The following is a 24,093-nucleotide window of genomic DNA, read 5'->3' as shown; positions in this document are numbered from 1 at the left end:
GCTGCCGCGCGACCGAACGAGCGTCGTCCCACGTCGCGCATGAACCGGCGCGCGCGTGCTACGCTCCTGCGCGGCGCCACGCACCCCTCCTCGCCCGCAGGCGTCGCCCCCGCGCCACTGTGGGCACCGAAAAGTGGGTGCTCGCTCGCAGGTGTGCCCGCCTCTGCGCGGGGTCCACGCACGCGAGCGCTCTTTTTCGAGGTATGCTTGGCACCCGTCGGGTATTTCGCGGTTCGCCCTTTTTCGGCGAGCCGCCGCGAGCCGTCGGGAACTTCAGCTGCCTTCGAGTGCTGCGACTCGGCGGAACCGGATGAAACCAGTTGCTCGATACATCTACAGCATTGGAGTGCGCCGGAGCGTCCGCGAAAAGGGCTCCTAGCCCTCTGGCAGTAATGCGGCAGCGCAACCCAGTGTCTCCACTTTCACCGAGTGACGCTGGCTCCATGGATGGGCTGCAAGTTCGCAGCAGATAGTGTCATTCAAAATTATACCAACGTTTGGTGCTAAGTTCACCTGATCAATAATAGGCCAGTAGGTATATATGTAGAAGCAGAAAGCCAGGGACCCGAAATTTTGGCAGGCTATGTCAAGAAGGTGTTTCAGCAGCAAGCCCCGTTTATGTAGAGGAATAGTTCCTTGCGAATATTGCCGCTGAAGCACCGGACGGGTTGGGCGTCTACCTGCAGGGATCGCGAGAGATGAAAAAAATAATAATTAAATTATGCTGTTTTACGTGCCAAAAACCACGATCTGATTACGAGCCACACCGTAGTGGGGGACTCCAGATTAATTTTGACCGCATGGGGTTCTTTAAGGTACACCTAAATCTAAATACACTGATGTTGTTGCATTTCGCCCCCATCGAAATGCGGACGCCGTGGCCGGGATTTTATCCCACGACCTCGTGCTTAGAAGCGCAACAAAGCCACTAAGCATCAACAGCGGGTGTGACTGAAAAGCTTTAGCACGCGGGGCATTTCACTCACTCGCTATATACTTTTATAGGGCACGAATGAAACTTTCTGCGCGACTGGTCGGTGGAGCCAAAACACGCCTTTCATAAATCACCGATCGTTGTGTCTGATTTGTTGTACAAAGTATGCACTCTCTAAATGGAGCTCTGGGCGATGCTCGGTACTAGAGCCGGGGTAGAACGGTGTGAGACCAAGACCTCGAGGCGGTTGGTGCCTCGAGTGAGCTGTAAATTGAGCAGCTCTGTCAACCCGGTGACACGATTAAACGCAGTGAGTCAAGCAGTCCTTGGCACTGAATCGAGGCCCTTGGAACAAGACCGCGCGTGAAATGCGAACATCATCTATTCTTTCCTGATTTTCGCCGCTTTCGAAACGGCGTTATTGCGCGACTCGAGAACAAGGGCTCGCATAGACGCTTTGCAACAGGTATACCACGGCCACGAGAGGATTCTCAAATCCCCTCACCGGCGCAGATTACGCACTTTCGTGCACCAATCCACTTATACGCTCTGAGCATGCGCTCCACTTTTGGATGACGCTCACTGTGTTTTATTTCTTCTCGATTTAATTGCTGCTTCTTGTTTTGTGTGAGTTCGCCGCTGTTTTTTGTGTGCGTGTCCGGGAGGAAGGGAGGGAGTACAGTTGTGTTTGTGTGTATGTGTGGGTGTTCCTCTCTCAGCCCTGTTTACCCGCTGAGTTCCTCGGTTCATTGGTCTTGATGAAATGTGACGATTTCGTTTGCCATCAGAAGAAGTGTTCATTGCGTCGTTTCTGCTAATACCCAGCACGTGGCCGATAACGTTCGGTGCCGATGCCCGCTACCGCTAGAATGGTCCCGGAAAGTAGCAGTGGCACGTGAGAACCAGTTGAGCCACAGTTTGAAGAGAGGCGAGCTTCTCTTCGCGAAGCGGTAGGATCCGGGCGTCGGGCACAGGGACGGCCTTTCGAGAGGGCAACTGTTGCTTGGTGAGGCCCAAAAGCAGAGAGCGGCGCTCGCTCAGGGTCCAATTAAGATTGGCCACCAGCGCCACGACAGAGCAGCCTCCCATTCCGCGGCGCCCCTGGAAAGGTGCCTCCGACCGAGAGAGAAAAAGAAGCCCGCGCTGCATTCCATCGCTGACAGCCTTTTTCCTGCGCGGTTCCGCTTCACGTCGACCCCCTCTCCTGGCGGTCGCAGCGCACTCGTCGGAGAGGGCACCGTGCCACCGCCGGCCCTCGAAGAAGACACCGGCGCGCCGTTGTGTCTTTCGAGCGCGTCGTCGTGTCCGCTTCTCCTCCCGCTGGCACCACCGCCGGGTTTCAGAAATACACGTAACAGTATCGCGCTGACGTCCCTCTGCTCGCATCTGTCTCCCGAGCTCTCTCTCACCTCCGTCTTTCACTTCCTCTCCTGGCGCTGAACGCCGTCCAAGAACGCTCCGCCGAACTCCGGGCTCGACTATTCTCGATGAGGAGCTGCCGCTAAAAGACCGTGCAGCGTTGAAGATGCTAGAACTGATGTTAGCCCGCCAAGAGAAAATCTCGCGGTAAGGTTGCCGCAATTCGCAGGCGCTCCTACCGTGACTAAGTACAATAGCCAACAACGCGGGCCAAGTGTTGCAGGTCAATCAAATGCTGTTGTTATACTTACTGTCGCCACTCGTGGCTTAGGCTTTGCTGCACGGTTTTAACTATAGCGTCTATCCCTCCCGTCGCCGGTGGTTCACCGCGGATTTCCCCGGACTTCTGTCTTCTTGTTCTCCTCGTGGGGACGCGTTTGCCGCAGCTGTCGCGTGATGCCACGAGGAGCTGTCACGCCTGGAACGGCGGTCTGCTCGGAGCGTGTCGCGCGACCTCGTTGGCCCCGCGTCTTCGCGCCCGGCCCGGGCGCTCGGGGCTGCTCGCAGGACCGCGGGCGGAGGGACGTCGCTCAGGGCCGCCCTTCGCAGAGGCGGGACACTTGGCTCTGTCGCAGCTTTGGTCGCGCAACGCCTTCTTCCCGATTGCTCCTTTGGCACTGCGCAGTCGTAATCGTCATCACTGCCGGCGCACAACTTCGGCTCGAGAACAGAACAGGTGCCCAGATTTCCTCGAGGGCTTTACCCAAGGGGGCAAGCTCGGCAGCCCGCCAAGAAGGATACCTCATAAGCGCAGATGAAGAGAGAAAGAGAGCGTTTATTATACTGGGTTTTTCAACGCACTTTCAAAATTGTTTAAATGTTGCCTGTGGCAGACAGCACAATTCTAATTCATTAGCTGGTCTACTCGAAGAGGCGTACGTTGAAATGCATAAACAATTAATTGATAAAATGCCACTAAATAAGGTTTTAACTAATTACCTTATGGCCCATATTGCAATTCACAAATTATAGCCGTGGACTTCGCAAAGTGCATCCACTTGCATGGAACGATTTCTCAGGATGACACCAGTTCCGAGAAATTAATTTCCAAACTTTGCGAAGAAATGCATTGTCGTTCCACTTACTTTCTTAACAAAACGTCGTTTTATGCATTGAAGCACAAAAGTAACTGGAACGTCAATGCATTTCTCCGCAAAGTTCGGAAATTAATTTCTCGAATCGTGAGAATTCGTTCCGAGTGGATGCGTCTTGCGAAGTCCCCTGCTAGAATTTGTAAATTGCAATATGGGCCATACCGTGATTAGTGAAATCGTTAATTAGTGGAATGTTGTTAATTAATGAACTATGCATTTCAGCTGTTTGTGCAAGTAGTGTCCGCTGCCTCGAGTGGACCAGCTCATGAACCAGCCACAGGCAACCTTTAAAAATATCCGAAAGTGTTCGTTGAAAAACCCTGTTTAGGGTTTGGGTGGTATCCTACATTTGCGCCGGACGGGGATAACGACGTCCACCACCTCTGTGAGCTCAGCAAGTTAGCTTGATCGGCTTTCATGTCGACAACTGAAAGGGGCCACGACGATGAGGACGGTTGCAGAACTACAAAGGCGACCAACGTAAAGCAGCGCACATTCGCACAAAATCCTGCCTCGTCGAAAATCCACGTGGCTATCGCGAAATAATAACCGCTGCAGCGAAATTGTCGCCTCTGCTGCGTCAGCTCGTTCGTACAAAGCAGGGACACACGTTCCAGTGCAAATTATGCCGCGTTATTGCCATGCTCCCGTTTCTCCGTTGGCCGCACTAAACATGGAAAGACATGGGAACGAGCCTTTCCCCCCCGCGGCGACCCCGTTACACAACGACACGCGCGCCGGTGAAGGCGCGAGAGCGTCGCCTCGTTATTTCTGAAGAGGGCCGGGCTCGCGCTGCCCTAAACGCGCGCTCTCCCTCTCGGTACCCCGACCCACCTCCGAGCTCGCCGTCCTCTTCGACGACACTCTCTTCTCGTGTCTGTGTGTGTGTGTGTGCGCGGCCGTCTGCTGCGACAGCTGTGCATGGACCGCTGGAGCCGAACGTGGAGCCAGGTTGAGAGTCATTGACGGGGATCGTTCTTCGTCAGCTCAGTCGGGGTCGGTTCTGGCGCCTCTTGCGTCGAAAAAGGCAGCGCTGGAGGACGCGCCAGATTGTGCACACCTTGCGACTGCGCTGCAGAGGAGGCAGGGTGTTGGCGTTGTCGTTCTTTGTCGGCTGCATGCACGGTGCGGCTGAAAGAGCTGCGTCGTCGTATAATAAGAGCCGCCATTTCGCGATGTGCGCGTTGACTGGTGGCGCTTATCATCTGTCTGGCACAATCGCGATGACCAGCATACACACTGTAACTTGTGCACTACGCGCTGTAGCCAGCGTTCAGCTTGCCGTCCTTCCACATGCGTGCCACGAACATTGCTTCTTAATGCTCCGAGATCTCCGTCGTATATACAATTTCACATAACTGAATTCACTAGCTCCACGCAGTGTGACACCTATTGAGCTGGCTCTGCTATGCCCAAGCCTTTCTTTCTATTTTCCTTCCATTTGACTTATACCTGTGGGGCAGTCATAGAGTTTCTCACTACATTACCTAGAGTGAAATCTGGCGCTGCTGCGCTGTGGTATGCACGGGAATGCCGGTATATTGTGGATTCGGATTGGCATCGTTCTCGTAGAGACAGGACACCTTGAAGACGCGCTTGGCAAGTACCGTTTCGTCTGTCACGATGATTCATTTTCTACTAGAACAGCACGGGAAAAGCTGTTTTAGCTTTATTATTACGCGAAAACATGCTTTGTTCAACTATGAGAACTTGTTATTGTGTGTACGACTACATGTTACGTAAAAAGTATCAGCGGGCCGCTAAAGTTGGAGGACAGACGACAAGGTTCGCGCTCGCTATTGCAACAGTTGGTCGTCTGTTCTTTCTTTTCTTCGCTTGGTCATGCGTTGTGGGTGAGTAAAAATGTAATATGCGTGAATGGAAACATTTTATGAAGATTTTTCTTTGAGAACGCGTTATTTGCGTAGCCATATCCACGTTTTAGACGAAGCCTCTTACAACACCAGCCAACACGAGCCTCGCAGACACATATACCGTCATACCCATGACGGCACGGTGCCCCCTTAAGAAACTCCCATAGACGGTGGCGCCAGATTACCCTCTAGGTGTTGTAGTGAGAAACTCTATGGGGGCAATACGCATTGTAACTGGTTCAGTGTGAACTCATCGCCTCTTCTTGCCCTCCTTCAAGTGCCCTCCATCAAGTATTACCTTATATTATTGTTCACATTTATCAATATTCTCTCTTTATTTTCAGTTCGCTTCGACTGGGGAAGTCAAATGAAGGAATTTGATAAAGTGAAGGCTTTTTAATCTACCGAATTACAATGGCATTTCCCTCTTAATGCCATGGTATAAGGTGCGACAAAATGATTATGGCTATTTAGTTTCTGAATCAAAGCGAAAATATGAATGCTTGAAGTCACGAGCTTCTTCGTGGTGTCTCAAAGCGCAATCGCTCCGAAGTTAAAGCGGTCACGTTGATTAGATTGTGCTTCACCAGCGACATCACCCCCCTTAGAGACGTTTGAGGAAATTTGCAGCGACGGAGTCGGCTGACGAAAACAAGAAAAAATGGAGATCGTTGTCCGGTGCATCGGTCATGCAGTGGACACAAAGGTGATGATGGTGATGATATATCGCAGTAGTCAGATCGCAGGGCCACTCATTCAGGAGCAGGAAAGTTAGTGGAACGGCCGCAGGAGTGCAATGGCATCGTACCAAGGAAAACTGCACCGTTAAGGGTGTTTTCTCGTGTGTCTAACTCACTCCCTCACACCCACAGAAAAGCGCGTTAGGCGAACAAATAGACCCGTTTAAAAGGGTAATTCTTGAGGGAATCGCTTCGTCTCCTTCATTGTGTGTTTTGCTGAAATGAACACCGGGGTTTATTTTTACAGCCGATACCTTTTATTCTATCAGTATCCAAGTCTTTCGGATGTCCGCTGAAGTAATACCGAAGTGTTTTCCGATACGTTTATACAAAAAAGAAAAAGGAGGAGAAAAAAGCCGCGAAGCCTGGGTTCAGAATTAGACCTACAGATTTCCAGGCGGAAGTGTTACCTCTCGACCACTTCGGCGACAAGAAAGGGCTTGCGGCCGAAGATCTATGATTCGCTAGCAATTGGCGGCTGGTCTATAATAAAGCACCGTGCTGAAACAACTTAAACGAAGTCAGTGGCAAAAATCGAAAGCCAGGGTGGGCCGTAAAAGAAAAAGTTATGTTTTTGCACTTCACCACCGGGGACGCCGTGTATACATGAAGCGGCTGGTTGACATCCATAGCCCACTGTGACCATATATGACGTGCTCGAACAATGACTTGGCGTACATCGCTGGGAAATAGACACTTATAGATGTTTACTCGCTAGAACTGCTGCAATGTCCGAGCAACCTTAAATCCTGCGAGGTGTATGTTTCGCACAAAACACCATTTTAGCAACCTCGAAAGAGAGGGTGCACTAAGTGTGTTCTGCTAACGAACACATATTTGAAATAACTTCGGAGAAATTAAGGGTGCACAAAAGGGTGTTTCAGCATCTAATCCACTCTCTAGGGTGTTGTGTTCCTGCACTCCTCACCCTTAAAGAAAATTACGCTCTTCGGAGCTTATCTTGTCCCTCAACGATAATCGTCGTCTATCTTGCCCGCATTTCCTTTCGTTAACGCTGCGCGCCCGGTACTTCCAGGTCACGAATGGCATGCGCGTTATCAGCGTGACACAGCATTCTCGTCATGAAAGTAGCGAGCGCAGAGTTTTCGCAGAAAGGAAACACAAGCAAGACAGATGATAAATGTTGTTGTGGGTCGAGATACGCCCCAAAGGGTGCAAACTTGTTTAAGAGTGTGTGAGCCATCTTGAACCGAGTTCTGAGACCTGTCTTTCTTTGCATCTGCTGCAACTTGCGTAGGCGGTGCCGTCATTTAGGTTACCTTGAGAATTCACCGTACTCGTATGCATGATGTGCGTCTGCGTGCTAACGTCTGTATGTGATGTGCTAACACACACACACACACACACACACACACACACACACACACACACACACACACACACACACACACACACACACACACACGCACACGCTCGCACACACACACGCACGCACGCGCACGCACGCACGCACACGCACACACACACACACACACACACACACACACACACACACACACACACACACACACACACACACACACACACACACACACACACACACACATATCCGGAAGCCCTTGCTTGGTGGGTCTGACCGCCAAAGTGGCCGGAATGCTGGCTATACGGCACGCGAGTCCAAGAAGACACTTACCACAAAGCATTGCTGAACTTCCTGCACGAATCAGGGTATTATCTGATTTTTCGAAACCTACCTGAAGGCGAACCTGCTTGCATTAAAAATAAATTTTAAAAATCAGCGACAATGTTGCACTTCTTGCACGAAGCGGTGTCGGCACCTATTAATATTATTTTTTTTTTACATGCCGTATAAGGCAGCCGTGCTCGGATTAAAGCACCAAATAAGCGACAAGCTTGTTAGGAAACCCTGCTGTTGCAACTTGTGCCAATGCTCATGCATGCCTCCCTCGTCTGCGCCCGCAACCCCTGTCCGCGTCAACCATCCCGCTCCCTTTTTTGCATCCCAGCCGGCGATGCTGCTGCACTCTACTCGTGCCAACTGCGACCGCCCCTTTCAGTGACGTGCGCGCAACGGCGGCAGCAGCAGCAGCAAACGCGGTTTGGGCCCGAGCTTTATATAGCGTTCGCCTCTTCGCCGTCTCGTCGGGGCCGTGCAGCGTTGTGCAAGCTACGGCTCGCGTCAAATCCAGGCCGCGGCGGCCCGCTTTCCGGTGGGGTTGGAATTCAATGACCCCGATTTAGGGGCTTGTCTCGAGGGAGGGGGATCAAAAGTGACGCCGAGCCTTTTTGTACAGCATCCTCTCTGAGTGAAAACAAATCAGGTTCGTTTAAACTGCAAGATTGCACCACCTTCATGTACCCGGTAATTTAGTGGTCAGTCCGTTCGATTCTCTTTCGCTACGTGGTTTATCGCTCGGCGTCCACGTTGTTATCCAAGCGGATGTCACCCACTAGTCTGCACGGCATAAACCACTTCGTTTCCGGTTAGTCTATATGACACATCTGTCCCCGCTGCGTTCTCCTTTGCTCCTGGTTAACCATCGCCAGCTACAGCCTCCGCAGTGCTGCACGGCGGTGCATAGACCTACAGCAGGGGTAAAGCAGGTGGGGTGGGAAGGGGGGCCAGCGCGGGGTGGTGGGCGTAAATTTCACGAAGACAAGCACGACTGGTCTCGCCGACAGTCGGACCTGCAACCGGAGGCACGCGCTAACTGCTCCCTCTCGGTCCGCGTATTTGCATATTTATGTGGTTCCCGGGTTGGGTATACGTGCACCTCGCCTCCTCCCTTCCGCCGCTCGAGAAGCAGTTCTGTTCCCGTCCTAGGGGCATCTCCTTATCTCTCTCTCTCTCTTCGTGTTCTTCTTCCATGTTGTTTTTTCACCCCACCATGATAGGGGCTCCCCCTTTGGCGCCGTAACCAGGCTGATTTCACGCGTGGCGTCTTGGCACTCTTCGACGCGGGCGTGAATCAGTTAGCTTCGGTTAAAAATACTCGTGCAGCATTGTGCACGGGCTTCGCTGTCGCAGCTTTGGGCGGTGGACTCCGACTCGCACGTGGAAAGAGAAAGGAGCGGCAGGGCTCCGCCTCCTCGCACGCAGGAAGAACTGCGAAATAAAGGACTGCGAGCCAGAAAACAACGGTTCGCACCCACGTGCAGAGAAAGGCTGCTTGTTGACTGAACGCCGTCGTGGCGCGACTGCCGGAGCTCCAGTTCGGTCAGCCCTGGAAAAGGTGCAAGAACAGCACGGGAACAGCAGTGAGGAAGAGACAAATCTCTGGCTATTCTTCACTCCCGTCTCTGCGCTCTTGGCAAGATGTGTTCTCGTTCCAACTACACCAACTAGTTCCCCACTAGAGTTGCCTGACAGGAATTAGATACATGAAGATTGGAATTTGGCCGCTTCATCAACATGCAGCGCCTTAGGAGCTTTAATAGCCGACATTTCCACGACAGCATAGGCGTGCGGTGTGGTCGATGAAAGCGTGCAACCAATCAGTCAACTAAGTAGTCACGGAGAAAAGAAATTTCCAGTTCCGCCGAGAAGAGAAATGCCAAGTGCGATAGTAAATTAGTAGACAGCTGTACAAAGTAAAGATAGTAGTTTTATCGGGCGCATAAACTTGTAAACATTCGCTTACTAACTAAATTAACAATGATAGAATCTGTAAGTGAGACTCAACGACGACGTAGAAAGAAACAGACACACAGAGACAGCGCTGTCTTTGCGTATCTGCTTCTTTCTACGTCCTTGTTCAGTCGCGCTTACACATTCTATCATGGATTCAAACCAGCTAGCCCGTCAACGTGTTTTAATGAAGTTAACCAGCACGATGTCACGTGCGCACAGGTAAACATGAACACACACAGCTCGATGACAGCGGAAGCTGTCTGTGAAAATTGACAATTGACAGTTGGAGCCAATTGACAAGGAAGAGCGTGGTTGTGCGTCTAGTATGCTTCGCATAATAAGTAAACTTTATACATTCAGTGGTATGTTTTCTCCTATTTAACTGCTGCTAATAAGGTATTTATACTTTCTCTTCCCGAGCTTGAACTAAGGTGGATGAAAACACGGGACTCGCTTCAGAAGCGCTTTCCCGTGTGCGCGCTTTGCCTCCGCAGCTCTCCCTTCGTTACCAGAGAAAGTTGCCCGCGAGTATACGCGCACTCTGCAAACATCGCAGATCGCTTTGAAGATGATGCCCGCGCAGGCGCGCACTTTGGCCACGTCGCAGATCGCTTTCAAGATGATAGTGATCTAAAGAAAGGAAGGACGCTTGATTCTGCAACCCATGAGACACGAGCGCCGGCAACACGTCCTTACGGCGTCCGCCAAAGGCGTGGCCATTGGCGTGGCCAGCGCCGTAGTAGACGCCGCAGTTGTCTCCATTCTGTACGGAGCGGCGGGCTAGGAGGACATCGAGGCACCCTAGCAGTCGCCGGCGAAGGAGCCCTTCCTCCCTCGCCTGACCCTCCTGGCTCGCGCGCCACAGGAGAGGGCACGAATCCGGGCCGTGTTTATCGCTCGCGCACGCTGATTGAACCGCGTTCGCCTGCTCACCTTCACAGGCTTTCACTCATACGGAATCTCACAGCGACGGCGAAAATGCGACTGTAGTGTCCATATAATTGCTATCTCTATAAAAAATAAATAACGAAAGCAACATTCGTACCGGAACTCACTCACGCCTTGTCACATAGCTCGTCGTCGAAACCGAGCGCTTGATCTCACAAGTGCTGTAACTCAAACATCAGGTATACTATAACTCAAGAGTTATACGTGGAGCGCTTGAATGTTTTGATCGCGTCACGAAACAAACAAACAAAAAAAACGGGGGTCGCATACCAATGGAGGCGAAATGCAAAAATGATCATCTGTAGTAACCTTGTGCTCGTTCCAGAAGCGCAGCTGTTGGAATTTAGTATTGGGAAACCGACTATGACGTCTTTTATTGCCATGTTCCGGATCAACACAATAAGCACTTGAACGCGACAATCTGAATGCGGGCTATACTTCGACTTACTATCCGGCTACTTTAATTCTTTCTTTTGGATGAGTCAATAGCTTGGATTCGTATACGAGTAACTCGGCAAAGCGAAGAGCAGGGAGACCAGACAAAAATGGGAGATTCGACTGCGGGAACCGGCAGTAGCTACTTCGTACCGAGAGGCGTGCGCTCTTATAAGAAAGGGTCATTGCTATAACGGTCGCCTACGAGGCTCGAGCACGCTGATGGGGCGAATCTTACTAGCAACTAGTAAAGGATAGCAGCATTTGCTTACGTGGAAGCGCGCACGGATGATTAGCCAGATCCGGTTCACAAAGAACGCGCGCATTGTTCGCCGTCAGCGTCTGACAATACTACAGTGCCACGACGGGCACGGCGCTGCAAATACTGGAGGCCGCACGCTCGGCTCTCTTTGAAACAGCTGCTGTAACAATTTCTGAACATTGCACTGCACCGTGCCTCTGTATAAGACAACTCATATCTTGTTTTTTTTTTTTTTAAACTTCGCTCTCTCTCCGTCCTCGTTTACCGTGCATGTATGCAGCTCAACATAAGAGGGGCCGGAAAATTACGGCGCAAATGTGGGGTTGCTCGCGCTGCATGATGTCCTTCGTTCGAAATTTGTGTCCCCCCTGCAACGACAGCATTGCCGGCACTAATCGCTCGATTTGTCGGCGGAGGCTACCGGAGGTTGGTTTCATTTCGTCCTGTATGCGCAGGCGAGTGACCGTCGCCCTCTCCGGGCATGGATTCCAGCCCTGTAGCACCGTTCCCCGGCCGAAGGGTGACCCTACCCCCTCGCCACGCCGAGCTCACGCGTTGGAAACCGCGGATCTCGCTTCGTCAGTCGCCGCAGCGCGGTTCGATTCGATCTAATTGCCATTCCGGGCGCGCTGCGTGCGGCCGCCTCTAATGGCGACTGCGATGATAAGGTGAATGCATCTAATTGCGGCTCAGAGAGCTGCGCCACCGCCAGATCAAATGCGGCCGTGGCGCCGCGAGGCGTTGCTTCATGAACGCGCCTGAGTGCGCCGCAAAAACACGCTCGGGTGCAGAGAGAGAGAGAGAGAGACATGTGGAGAGTGGAAAGACATCGACGAAGCACGAATTCTTCAACGAAGCTGGTGGTCTATAGCTTGATTTGATTTGTCAGTTGGATTTCGGTGACCTGGGCGTCGGTACGGATGGTTGAAGGGTGGCGCGAAAATCAACACAGAACAAAAGAAAGAAGCAGAACTAGCTAAGGGCTGACAGCGTTTACTCTTGTATTTCTGCGGCTTTCCTTTGACCTGTGTTGATCTTCCCGCTATGATTCAACCATGATACCAGTAACACCGTTTCCACTGTACTATCATCCTTATATCTGAATATAGGTTTAACGCCTGTTAGCGATCGTGTTTATGCGTTTGAGGAAACAGTCTTAGTGTCGAAGTGCTCCATTTGCCGGCTTGCGTCGTCGCCGCAGGCTCTCTCTGCAGTAGTTTCCCGATGATGATCATCGGCCTGAAGTCACGCCAACGATAAAGTATAATAACATAATAGTGAAAATGAGGCGCCTTAGCTGGTTCAAATTCCAGAAAATTGTTCGTAAACCAAGTGAACAAAAAGCATTTTTTTTTTTCGATGTATTCAGCACACGATGCAAAACAATGTTATGAATGAAAAATATTTAGACAAACAAGGGTCAGTGTTACCATTTGCAGTTACACAATACCAACACGCTACATTGCATCGTCAACAGAGTTAGGTCTATGCTGAAAGCGGCATACAGACAATGGCTTTGCAAATTGGAAATTGCAAGAAGTATCCGCAAATCAGTTTTCATTTCGCTTCATACATTCTCACCCGAAAGCCTTGAAGGCATTACATAAGGTGTCTTGGTTTCCATTACATAAGGAGCATAAGCTTTCCCCGCTGCCCTTATAAAAATAATAATAATAAAAAAGGAACGACACCGCGCTAGGATAGTTCCAAAGACAGCCATCAGTCAGTTTTTGCAGTATGATATAGCGCTTGTATTTAGCATAAATTTGACAGCCCCGATGGCCCCATACAGCTTTAGGAACAGAACCGCCAGAACCTCTGCAGTGTTCCCAGAAACTCGGCAGCGGGGATGTAGTCACGCGTGCTTGGATTTTTTTCGCAAATGGCGCGCGGCTGCATTTGTCAGCCCTGTATGGCAGCGAAGTCGTGCCCCAGGTATTGAGGTCAGCCCCCGACAGCGGGCCGCTTTCCGGTCGACCGGATGCGGCGGAAAAAGACGCGCCCGCCGCTCTGCTCTCTCCGCCGCTCCCTTGTTTTTTTCTCCGCACTCTCAAGACGTGGGACGTGGAAAGCGCTCGATCAGCGTCTTAGCGTAGCGACACCCGTAATTGCGTTGTTCGGCGCCTCATCTCGCCCGAGCTTTTTCTTTTCTTTCTTATTTCTTTCGGCCCCCGCCTATACCACGCGGAATTCTGCCATTTCTCTCCGCGACGGGTGCACTTCGCGATGACGTCACGTATCGCTACGGACGAACGGTGCATAAGTCTAGCGCATGCGCACTGTGCACGCGCAAGGACACGACTGAACGTATTAGTTCTGAAAAAACACTGATGACTCAGCGACTGTGGCGCCGTTCAGCGCGACGTAGCGCGTGGGCCTCCCAGCCATGCGGGGGCTCGGATTGGAAAAACGCATAGTGTACAGAAATTTGGATGACAAGAACCCTGTATAAAAGCGGCTACGTAGTTCTATACCGCCCGTTCAAAACTGCAAATGTATCGCTAGAGAAATAATCCGGGTACGATGCCTAGTAGGCATCTTCGTGCGTTTTGCAATGCAATAAAGATACTCCTTAACAGTAGATAGATTTCTATCATATATTGTCCATTTGTGGCAGATCGCCTTCTTGGCCGCGATTTTGTTGCGATTCCTTCCACTCGATTCTATGCCACCCTTATCGTCCACGGACCACGGCTGGCTGATCCCATTGATAACGCGGGTGAAGCGCGAAGAGGAATAGCATCGGAAAAGGCATCGCTACGAAAGCGCGGCCCTTGTCTCTAGCTGCTGTGCGTGTCGCCAACCGCTACTCATCGCCTTCCGTTGATGTGTACGTATCTTCGCATGCTTCTAGTGTACTATATGCACTTCGGTGGATATCTATAGCTTAATGCCTGCAGACATGCGCCGTCTTGATTCTTTCTTGCGCAATATTTTGTGTTTACTATGTAAGTGTTTGTACGAGCTTTTTTTCTTTCTGGAGTAATTCAGGCTGCGTCCATCTAAAACAGTGCAATGCTTTGCACAGCTCGGCTGCACCTATATTCGCTCGTTCCTTTTCCTTTCTTCGGGTAACAAAACGCGCCGAATTGCAATTAAAGAAGAAAAAAAGAGAGAAGTGAAATGAAAAAAAAAGTGCTCTCTCTCGTCGAACAAGGCGGCCAATGTGCGGAACGGCGCGACCTTCGCTTTCCCGAGCACTGGAGCGCGCGAGGCTCAGGCAGCGAACGGCGAAAGCGTGACGAGGCCCAGAGCTGTCATCCCGGCGACGACGGCGGCGGCTCATCTCGCGTTTCGCCACGGGACCGAGTCAAGGGCGCGTGTGCGCGCCTCTCGCCTGTGCTCCCTGTACAGCTGGGATCCATGGGGCGGCAGGCAGCTATAGTGCGCTTGTTCGCGGCAATTAACGTGCGCAACGAGGTTTGATTAGGCAATTAATCACGCATTAAACGCATACTAGTATGACCAAACCGCACCGCCAGTAGCGGTGGTTCGGCGACTATGGTGGGCACGAGGTCGCGGGTTCGATTACTGGCCGTTCTGACCACTCTCCGATTAGAAATAAAGCGGGGAGGTACTTGAGAGCTGGTGCACTTTGAAAGAGCTCAGGTGGTCAAAATTAACCCGAATCCGTCCACTACAGTGTCATTAGACCTTGTCCTCAATTCTTTTTCGGACGTTAAAATGAATGAATGACAACCATGGCTTTACCGGTGCACTTCGCTGTGTGACTTTGCGTACTGCGCATCATGTAGCCCATCGGATTCAGTATATATATATATATACCGTCTTTCTATCTCCATACTTAGCACTGTTTTAGCGCAGAATTTACCAAAAAAGAAGCACAAAGGGACACGACTGCGACAGACGCTATCCCGTTCGTGTCCCCTTGAGCTTTCTTGTAAATTACGTGCTAAAACAGAGTTAAGTATGGGTTACCAAGTATAGCCTGAACCAACCTCCTGCTTTGTTCATATATCTATCCAACCGCTTCGGATGCCTAATTTGCCAGCTCGGCCGTCTGATGGCGTTTCAGCGCTCTTCGAAGGAGGGTACTTAGTCGAAAATCAATCCAGAGACTTGCACTGCGTGGCTTCATTCTCAGTTCAGGCGCATATTCACTACCTAAGTGGCTTCAGCGGCCTGTTCCGCGGTGCGCGAAGAGTGCGATAAGCAATGTCGAGTTGCCCACACCGTGTTGACCGTTTGACTTCTGAAATTATTGATTGCGCTTGCAGTGGTTCTTTGACGGATATATGCCATTTGCGAAGCGACTAATTCAATTCAACGTGAAGATAAGTGAGGAAGAGTAACTTGAAATACTCATGCGTATTTCCTTTTATCACTCGCGCGCAGTGGTCAGAATAGTCTGCGGTGATGATCGCTGTGACGTTTTTAGTTACTAAAAACAGTTGTACTAATATCATTTGCTTAATTGTAGACGAGATACAGAGGTGTAATAACACGTTGCCGTTTCAAGAAATCAAGTTCATTAAGGCTCCGGGCATCTCTCGTACATCTCCGTCGACGACGACGACGATGACGAAAAGAATAGCTGCTTGCTGTACTTGCGATGATTGAGGAACAGCCAACTAGAGGCCAGACTTTACAGGTATACGACAGATAGGAATAGCACTAAGACAAAGCAAGTTTCACTTTTGTTCGACGTGGCGCGGACGTACGAACCAGTTAACGAGGCCACCCGCATGGCTGGTGGCCACAAATGCGCGAGTTTGCCTTCGCATCGGTCACCTCAAATCTCGCAGTGTTCTCGCTGTAGGGATGTAAACAATGCTCGCATTATCTTTCCTTCTTGGCGCCCAGGTGCGTGCTATTTCTCACGCGCATTCAGTGCGCATGTCCCGTTACGTACACGTGACCTACGCTCACTCAGGTGAACGTGGCTGATGTCCTGATAACGGATCCATTCTTCTGTCACTTCGCTGTGTCGGCTGATCATTTTGTTCTCTGATTGAATGATATGTTATTTCGCTTTCAAGATTCTGTCCCCCATTATCGATTTGTGGGTTTCGACGCAGAATTCGAAATTGTTCGTGCGCCGACTGGGAATGGTGCAAACACTGGCTATCGTTGTGTGCTCGCAAACCGACTATTGGTAACTTTCTTTTGGAGATTGACGCCGAGTGGTATCCTTCAAAGCATTCCATTTTTAGCAAAAAGTTGTTAAGTGATGACGATGATATGATGATGATAACGTGGTCGGAAATTTGTCTTTGTTGTGTTTCAGTGCTTTCTAACGTCCTCATTATTTTTTAAACTATAGCTATAGTTTTAAAAAATGCGTACAACCCCCTGTTTTCTAAAACGGCATGAGATCTCAAGATTGCATTTTGTTTAGAACAGCTGCTTTGATGCACCCAGATGGCTCCCTGATATGCCAGATGCCCCAAGATGCACCCTGATAAACTCTTCGGCATGTCTTTAGAAGGAGCGACTTATGGAGGAGCATACATTCCTCTTGGGATAAAATTGTGGGTGAGGCACTAAAGGTTGTCGAACTGCCTTGAGCAGTTTTCTTAGGACATTTCAATCATTAAGAAAATCCGCCAATGAAGTCGCCAAGACGCCGAATAGACAGTGTCGTTAGAGTGTCTGAAAACTCGCTAAATTCAGCGACCAGGGACAGCTTAGCCTACTCTCACGTGAAGCCGCCCGTCTGTCGCCGAAACGCTGCTCGATTTTGGCCCGAAACGACCGACAGCAATCGCACGCGCGGCGTCACGCACTTGATGGAATGCACCCGACCATACGTGCATTCGGTCTCGTTCAGCCCTGGTCAGCATCGACGCGAGCGTTCTTCCTTCGAGCTGGATTCGCTTCAGCGAAGGACGTCAAGAAATGCGCGCGAACTGCACGCAGGACGTATCGCTCGTTCGACGTGAAGAGTTCCTCAGGCGGCATCCGACTTGTCGCACTCGTTGCGAGTCTTCGTTCCTCGCACCGCTATAGCGCCGGCTATATGTCGAGCGTATTTAGCCATGTGTGCACGGGAACTCGAAACATGAGAGCTGATCTCGTATTGGGGGCGTGAAAATTCTCTTTCCCTGCAATGCTCCGTATACACTTGTTTTCCGAATCAACCAGCATTCAAATCCTGAAGTCGCATACTATAGGCCGATAAGCGGAACGGTGTTGCAGTGGCTGCGTGTTTTGTTTTCTTTTTCTTTCTTTCTTTCTTTCTTTTTTTTCTCCATAGAAATATGGCCAGGCTGTTGGGCGACGATCCCGACTGGCACTGGAGCAGGGCGCGCGCAGTGCCGGGTTTACCAGGTTTACCGTTTCATTTCGCTGTTTTGAGTGGGTCGGCGACGATGCCGAAAGACGCTGGCAGATCGACGCGGAAGCACGGGCCAACTCCGCGCACGGGGCCCGGGAAGCGAACAACACATGCCCTTTTCCCTAGCTCGCTCGCGTGTCGTCGGCATACCACGGCGAACAGCTGCTCATTAAAAAGTGGGCAGCTACAATTACCCCATCGGCGCAGCGCGCTTGCAGAGGAGGAGGGGGCGGCAGTTATGCCTTCCTCTTACGCCCAGCGCGTAATGACGGCGCGTCGACGAGGCAGCGTGCCAGCGGGGGATCGTGGGTGGCGCTTCACCTTGACGCCGCTTCGCACGCGGCGCGCATGCCTCCTCCGCGCAAATCTCCGCTGCACGCGCGGGGGCAGCGAGGGGGGACACTCGCGACCGGCGGCAGCAGCTGCGAGCCACCACCGGTGGCACTGTCTGCACAAACAATCTGGCCGGTCCCGAATGCGCGAGCTGTGATTACACGGACACGACTCTGAACGGCGCACCTGTTGAACCTCTGATATGAAGTTTGTTACGCCTGTTCCGGAAGTTCGAGAAATTCGTGGTGGCTCCGCATTGCTCGTTTTGTCATATGGAAGGCGAAGTGCACGATAACAGATGAGAGTCTTATCAGAACAGTTCGAACATAAATATAGGGGCGTGGGCCTTGCTTGATTAATACTGTTCGCATATGTGTACGCTGGGAATGTCATCTGTTAGCCTGTCAGGGGCGATAAACGTGTATGGCTGCTCGTTAGGCGAGACCAACTGCTGATCGGTCGGAGCCTTTTATTTTGGACTGCCCGCTAGTATGATTGCTCACCTCACTGGCGGTTCTCTGGAGCTTCCCATCTCGCGATTTTTACGTGCCAACCGATCTCACCTGCGAGTTGCTCGCCTAGCTACCACATCGTTTCACGTGGTTTAGTCGAAAGCACATGTTTTTAGCGCGCTGTAGGTTGAGAGACCTACATCCGCAGGAAGACAGAGAGGTCGGCGCGCCGTCCAGCATATACTCTGCGCTGTGGGAACATGAAGGAAATAAGTGACGCAAAACGACGGTGACATAATTGATGTGAGTGTGCAACTCTTCGACGCGTGTAAAGCAACGAGACTATAGTCCGGTGCCGTGTCCGAGACGGCCCTCTTAGCTACACACTTTGTGCGATATACGAGAGGCCCAACATGAAACATTTCGGTGGCTGTCGGCTGCCGTATATGCGAGCCGATCTTGCAGTGCCGTGGTCATTGCCGCTTGCCCGACGTATACGTTTTCACCTGATCTGAGCCTGCCGTGTCAGCCATTAAGTGTACATCGCTAATCCACTGACTTTACGGTTGCGTTAAAGTGGCTGCATTATGATCGGCCTTAGAGTGGATTAAAGCTACACAATGTCACCTTTTGTGACAATGTCGCTGCAACCGGGCACTTCAATTGTTTGGGTGCTTCTTTCGTTTTTTTTTTCTTTTTAAAGCATGTTGCATTTAACCAGTGCATTCAATGCTAGTTTATACACTCAATTTCTGCCACACATGCATGGGTTCTCTCTTCCGCGCATAGGCAACAGTCTTTATTAATTATAGCGTCTTTCTCAGTGGCGCTCCAGATTTTACGGTGATGGGTTTTAAGGGTGCTTAATGGCATACTTAACGGTCATGTCTTTAGTCTTAGGCGTTATCGTAGCGCGAGATTCCACTCCTTTTTCCTTAAGCGTTCGAAAATTATGACCATGGTGGTTACTTGGACATGTGCTCATGCGACACTGCAGAGATTGTGGTAAAGAATACCAGAATGGGCATACTTGAAAAGAAAACGCAAAAGAGTCAACTGTGACTGCTGTCACACCCTTAGAACTGACGTCCCAAACTTATACAACAAATTTCCTCGAACGGTGGATATAAGATAAATATACGTATCACCTCTAATAAAAATATGCACACATTCTCCGCCCTCCCATTCTTCGCCACTCATTCTGCAAGCGCTTGAGCAGCTGTACAGCACCGTATACCAGTTCTCACTACGCCGTAGTTTGAAAATCGGCTCGACCGGAGAAGCAAGGCGCACAGGCTGCCTTGTTCCTTTGAAAGCTCCATGCTTCGCGTCAACGTATACACGAGTCTGCACGCGCCTATCGTACTTGTGTCGCGACGAGCATGCGGCGTACGCGTCTTCGATCTCGTCGCTCTCACCTCGCCCCCCTCGAAGTTCGTGTCACGTGACGTCGCGGAGAGGCAGGTGATTGATACGCGGAACTGCTGTCTGCTACGCCGCGCTCTCGTGCGCGCGCCGCGTGCTGGTCGTGGTTGCGTGGCTGTTAATACGGTCGTGCCTTGCGTGGCTGGGCGATCGACGGAAGGCGGCAGCACGTCCGCCGCCCATGCAGCAGCAGGGGCGGCCATCTTGTTTTCTGGTCGCGCTTTCTAGCAAGAACGGCCCGGCCCACGCCCTTTCTCCTCCGCATGCGCACGAGGACACCTCCGCAGTCGAAGTGAAGGGCGCGAAAGCGAAAGCAACCGCCGCGCTCCCGCGCACGCTGCCTTCGCTGCTCGTCAGCGCACGGCCATCTGGGCCACGTCCGGGCAGGTGCACTGGTTTCGTTGACGTCACTCAAGCCGCCATCTTGCCTCACGTGAGACGAAATGCGCGCTGGCTGTTATCGAACCGTTTACAAATTTCTATCTCCGGATCACTTATTCACAAACCTTAAACACAGCCGCTGTTTCCACAGATGGTCGAGATGCTCCCGAACCTAGGGCGCAATACGTTCTAGATGAGGGATAAAGTTTATGTTACAAAGGAGCAGGGTGGTCGGCTTGAGTTGCATTCATATAGCCTGCTGTACCAATAATGGGTGGCGATGGGACCAAGTATACAATAGGCTAAGCACACGACAAGAAGATCTGCTGAAAGTCTTGGGTTTAAACCCGTGCTCTTTGAGAAATTATCTGAGGTTTGGGTGACCAGAAAACTAAATATAACGTGCTCAGACGAGGTTTAGTGTCGACGCGGGTACGAACAGCAGCCAGTGACTGTCGATCGCGCACGTATTGAGGGCAGACACATGGTTGCCGATTCTTCATAGTTTTAGGCAGACGACGCAGCTTACTGTCCGGAAACTCACTGCGTCGTATAAACTGTACATGAGGAAATTTAAACGCCACTGTCAACCTAAAGTTATGAAAGATTACACTCAGCCGAGGTAAATTTCTAACATAGTATATGTTTGGTAACTTATAGCTTTGTAAAATCGTTATAGTGTATTCAACGCACACACACTATGCAGGTACGATGCATGGTGTTGTCAAACTCTGCGGCAGTGCCGGACAACGATGTGCATGGCGACAAATTGCAGACTACGAAAGCGAGGCTTTTCCAATAACGCAAACAGGAGCAGCTGCCTGCCTTGTACCACATTTCGGGGGTGCATATCACGATAGTGGTGTGGTTCAGGACTTCTATTAAGATCTGACTTCACTACTGTCCGGATTCAATTTTGAAATCGCAACATGTGCCCTGATGTGAATAGCCAAAAATGAAATGAGTGGAAATTTGTCAACCGAGCATGGCCATTTGCCATGCAAGTAGGTTAATTAAGCCTGTATGCCCTACGTGATTCACCTGAGAAGACCCATGTATATTATCATTCCCGAGAACTTGACAAGTTGGAGTGATTCCATAACGTACGTTAGGTGATTTCGAATGTGTCATTTAAGAAAAAAACAACATTGAAATCAAAATCTATCTATCTATCTATCTATCTATCTATCTATCTATCTATCTATCTATCTATCTATCTATCTATCTATCTATCTATCTATCTATCTATCTATCTATCTATCTATCTATCTATCTATCTATCTATCTATCTATCTATCTATCTATCTATCTATCTATCTATCTATCTATCTATCTATCTATCTATCTATCTATCTATCTATCTATCTATCTATCTATCTATCTATCTATCTATCTATCTATCTATCTATCTATCTATCTATCTAAAGATCTGCTGGGTTTACTTATTCCTTCCTAATTTTATGCTCCAACATGCGCCCTAGCAGACACTTTGTGTCGGTAGACCGTTCTTAGTCGTGGGTTCGATTCCTATGTCTACAGAGATTCTCAATTCACTTTGTCACCCGACATCGTGCCGGTTGAAGGCCATGCATAGACCAACTCTTACTGAGTTTCGTGCGCTTTAGTTGCCCTCTGTTTGACTTTCGTTGGGGTGCCAACACTGCGCTAGATGGGCGAATGGTACATTGTACGGGACTTTCCGGGGTCCTATATAGCTGCAGTCCAGCTGACTCCGACGCCGCGGTGATAATTCCATGCCGGCTCTAAAACACAGGCGGCGACGGTGGTATCGACATCGTCATGTCGGAGCAGGCTACGCTGTAATTATGTTTTACATCCTTCAGGGCTTACGTTGTCCCCAAACAATCGTCGACCTCGACATTGCGTGCGTTCTCTTCTTTTTAGTGCTGCGGATCGGATACTTTCCTGTTAGGAACGCTATGCCATGCTGATAACGCACGTGAAGTTCGTGACCACAAGGTATATACTGGGAGCGAAGGGATAAGGAAAGGAAGTGCTCGCAAGATAGATGGGCATTATTGTTTGTGGACAAGACAAGCCCCAAAGGGTGCAAATTAGGGTGTAGTCGGTTCACCTTCGAAGCAAACTGTGCTGCGTATTTGCGTCTTCGTCCTTGTTTAGTCGCGCTGTTTCAGGTTACGTCTAAGGACGCGAGTATCGAAAGCGGCATGATTAGAGAGAGCCCCGTTTGCATTCCGCATGGTGAAGCAGCTGGCTCACTACCAAGCCGAGCGCGTGTTGCCGCGAGCGCGGGGTCACGTGTTCGGCGGGGCGCACGCGTGTTCCTCGACCAGGGGCGAAGTGAGTCACGGGCGGTGCGCACTTCGGTGACGAGCGCGCTCGTCGGCGCCCCCATCCTTGAGCAAGCGCTCATCCGCCCGCCCGCCCACGCCCGCTTTCACCGTCGACGTCGTCAAACCGCGCCGACCGCGGCCACCCCCGCACCTATTTGCGCCAAGATTGAACAACACTCTCGGCGCGGCTTTGCCTGCGCGCTTGTATACGGAATGGAGCTGTTGCGAATATTCGGCACGCGTGAAATGTTTGCGCGCGAAGCAGCGTGAGGAGCGGCAACGGGTAATATAAGCGCCTAGTGTATTATTGTTTCTCCTTCAGCATTTCGGTAGTTTCTTCTTTTTCCGTTTTTTTTTTACGGCGCGCGGCATACGATATGCAGCAAGGCTACACGGCAAGGAGGACTTTGCTCAAGAGCTCGTGGAAAGAGTCGCGCGTCGACAGACGCTGTATCACATAAGACGCCGATGTGAAGTGCTTGCCAGGAAATCTAATGTCGCTCGACGAAGTAATGTCAGCGCTCTTGTAACACCTGCGTTTCTTCTTTTCTTTCTTTTTTTTTGAATGGCGTATGTTAAATAATATACAGCCTTTAATTATAAGCAGATTATCTAAATTGAGTAATGCTTTAGGGGGACAAACATACTCATCCAGATTAACATGATCCAGATTCACAAAAGTTCTATTAAGTAAGAGCCCTTCTTGATCTGCGACTGTTAGGGCGCGCCACCTACACACGACAGCGATCTACGGGACAAATCAGGCAATAATAACTGTTTCGCATATCTGCATGCGCTCTTATTAAGCGATCACCTTCTAACGGCATGTCTACTCTGCATACCAGGTTTTTCGTATAATGGTTGTATGCCACCTCAGTTGGCTCTGTTTACATGTCCCGCAAGTGCGCTTCGTGTATACCGCGTGCTCGAGTGAGTTTTGACCACCTCCGCCGAAAAATCGAGCGATTAGTGCCAGCAATGCTGTCGTTGCAGGGGGGGGACCCAAATTTCGAACGAAGGACATCATGCAGCGCGAGCAACCCCACATTTGCACCGTAATTTTCTGACCCCTCTTATGTTGAGCTGCATACATGCACGGTAAACGGGGACGGAGAGAGAGCGAAGTTTTAAAAAACAAGATATGAGTTGTCTTATACAGAGGCACGGTGCAGTGCAATGTTCAGAAATTGTTACAGCAGCTGTTTCAAAGAGAGCCGAGCGTGCGGCCTCCAGTATTTGCAGCGCCGTGCCCGTCGTGGCACTGTCAGACGCTGACGGCGAACAATGCGCGCGTTCTTCGTGAACCGGATCTGGCTAATCATCCGTGCGCGCTTCCACGTAAGCAAATGCTGCTATCCTATACTAGTTGCTAGTAAGATTCGCCCCATCAGCGTGCTCGAGCCTCGTAGGCGACCGTTAGCAATGACCCTTTCTTATAAGAGCGCACGCCTCTCGGTACGAAGTTGCAACACTTCGCCCTTCGCCATGTTGCGCCCCGGGTACTTCTCAGTGACAGAGGACGTGTCTTCCTTTCCGAGGTAGTTAACGCGCTCCTTACTACATGCCGTAC

General features: G+C 50.7%; 1 protein-coding gene and 1 long non-coding RNA gene across 2 annotated transcripts in view; one reads left to right on the top strand and one right to left on the bottom strand.

Annotated features, from left to right (window-relative positions):
- LOC135902353 (tetraspanin-33-like) overlaps nt 1-24,093 on the top strand; it is a 262,578-nt gene that overhangs the window by 25,015 nt on the left and 213,470 nt on the right. The window lies entirely within an intron of this gene.
- Nucleotides 1-24,093, bottom strand: part of LOC135902355 (uncharacterized) — a 170,784-nt gene that overhangs the window by 2,768 nt on the left and 143,923 nt on the right. Inside the window, exon 2 of the long non-coding RNA XR_010564488.2 lies at nt 9,193-9,267. This is a non-coding gene — a long non-coding RNA (uncharacterized lncRNA). The remainder of the gene's footprint in view (nt 1-9,192; nt 9,268-24,093) is intronic.

This window comes from Dermacentor albipictus, chromosome 5 (genome assembly GCF_038994185.2).
Source record: "Dermacentor albipictus isolate Rhodes 1998 colony chromosome 5, USDA_Dalb.pri_finalv2, whole genome shotgun sequence".
Taxonomy (NCBI): domain Eukaryota; kingdom Metazoa; phylum Arthropoda; class Arachnida; order Ixodida; family Ixodidae; genus Dermacentor; species Dermacentor albipictus.
This window is presented reverse-complemented; position numbering and strand designations above follow the sequence as displayed.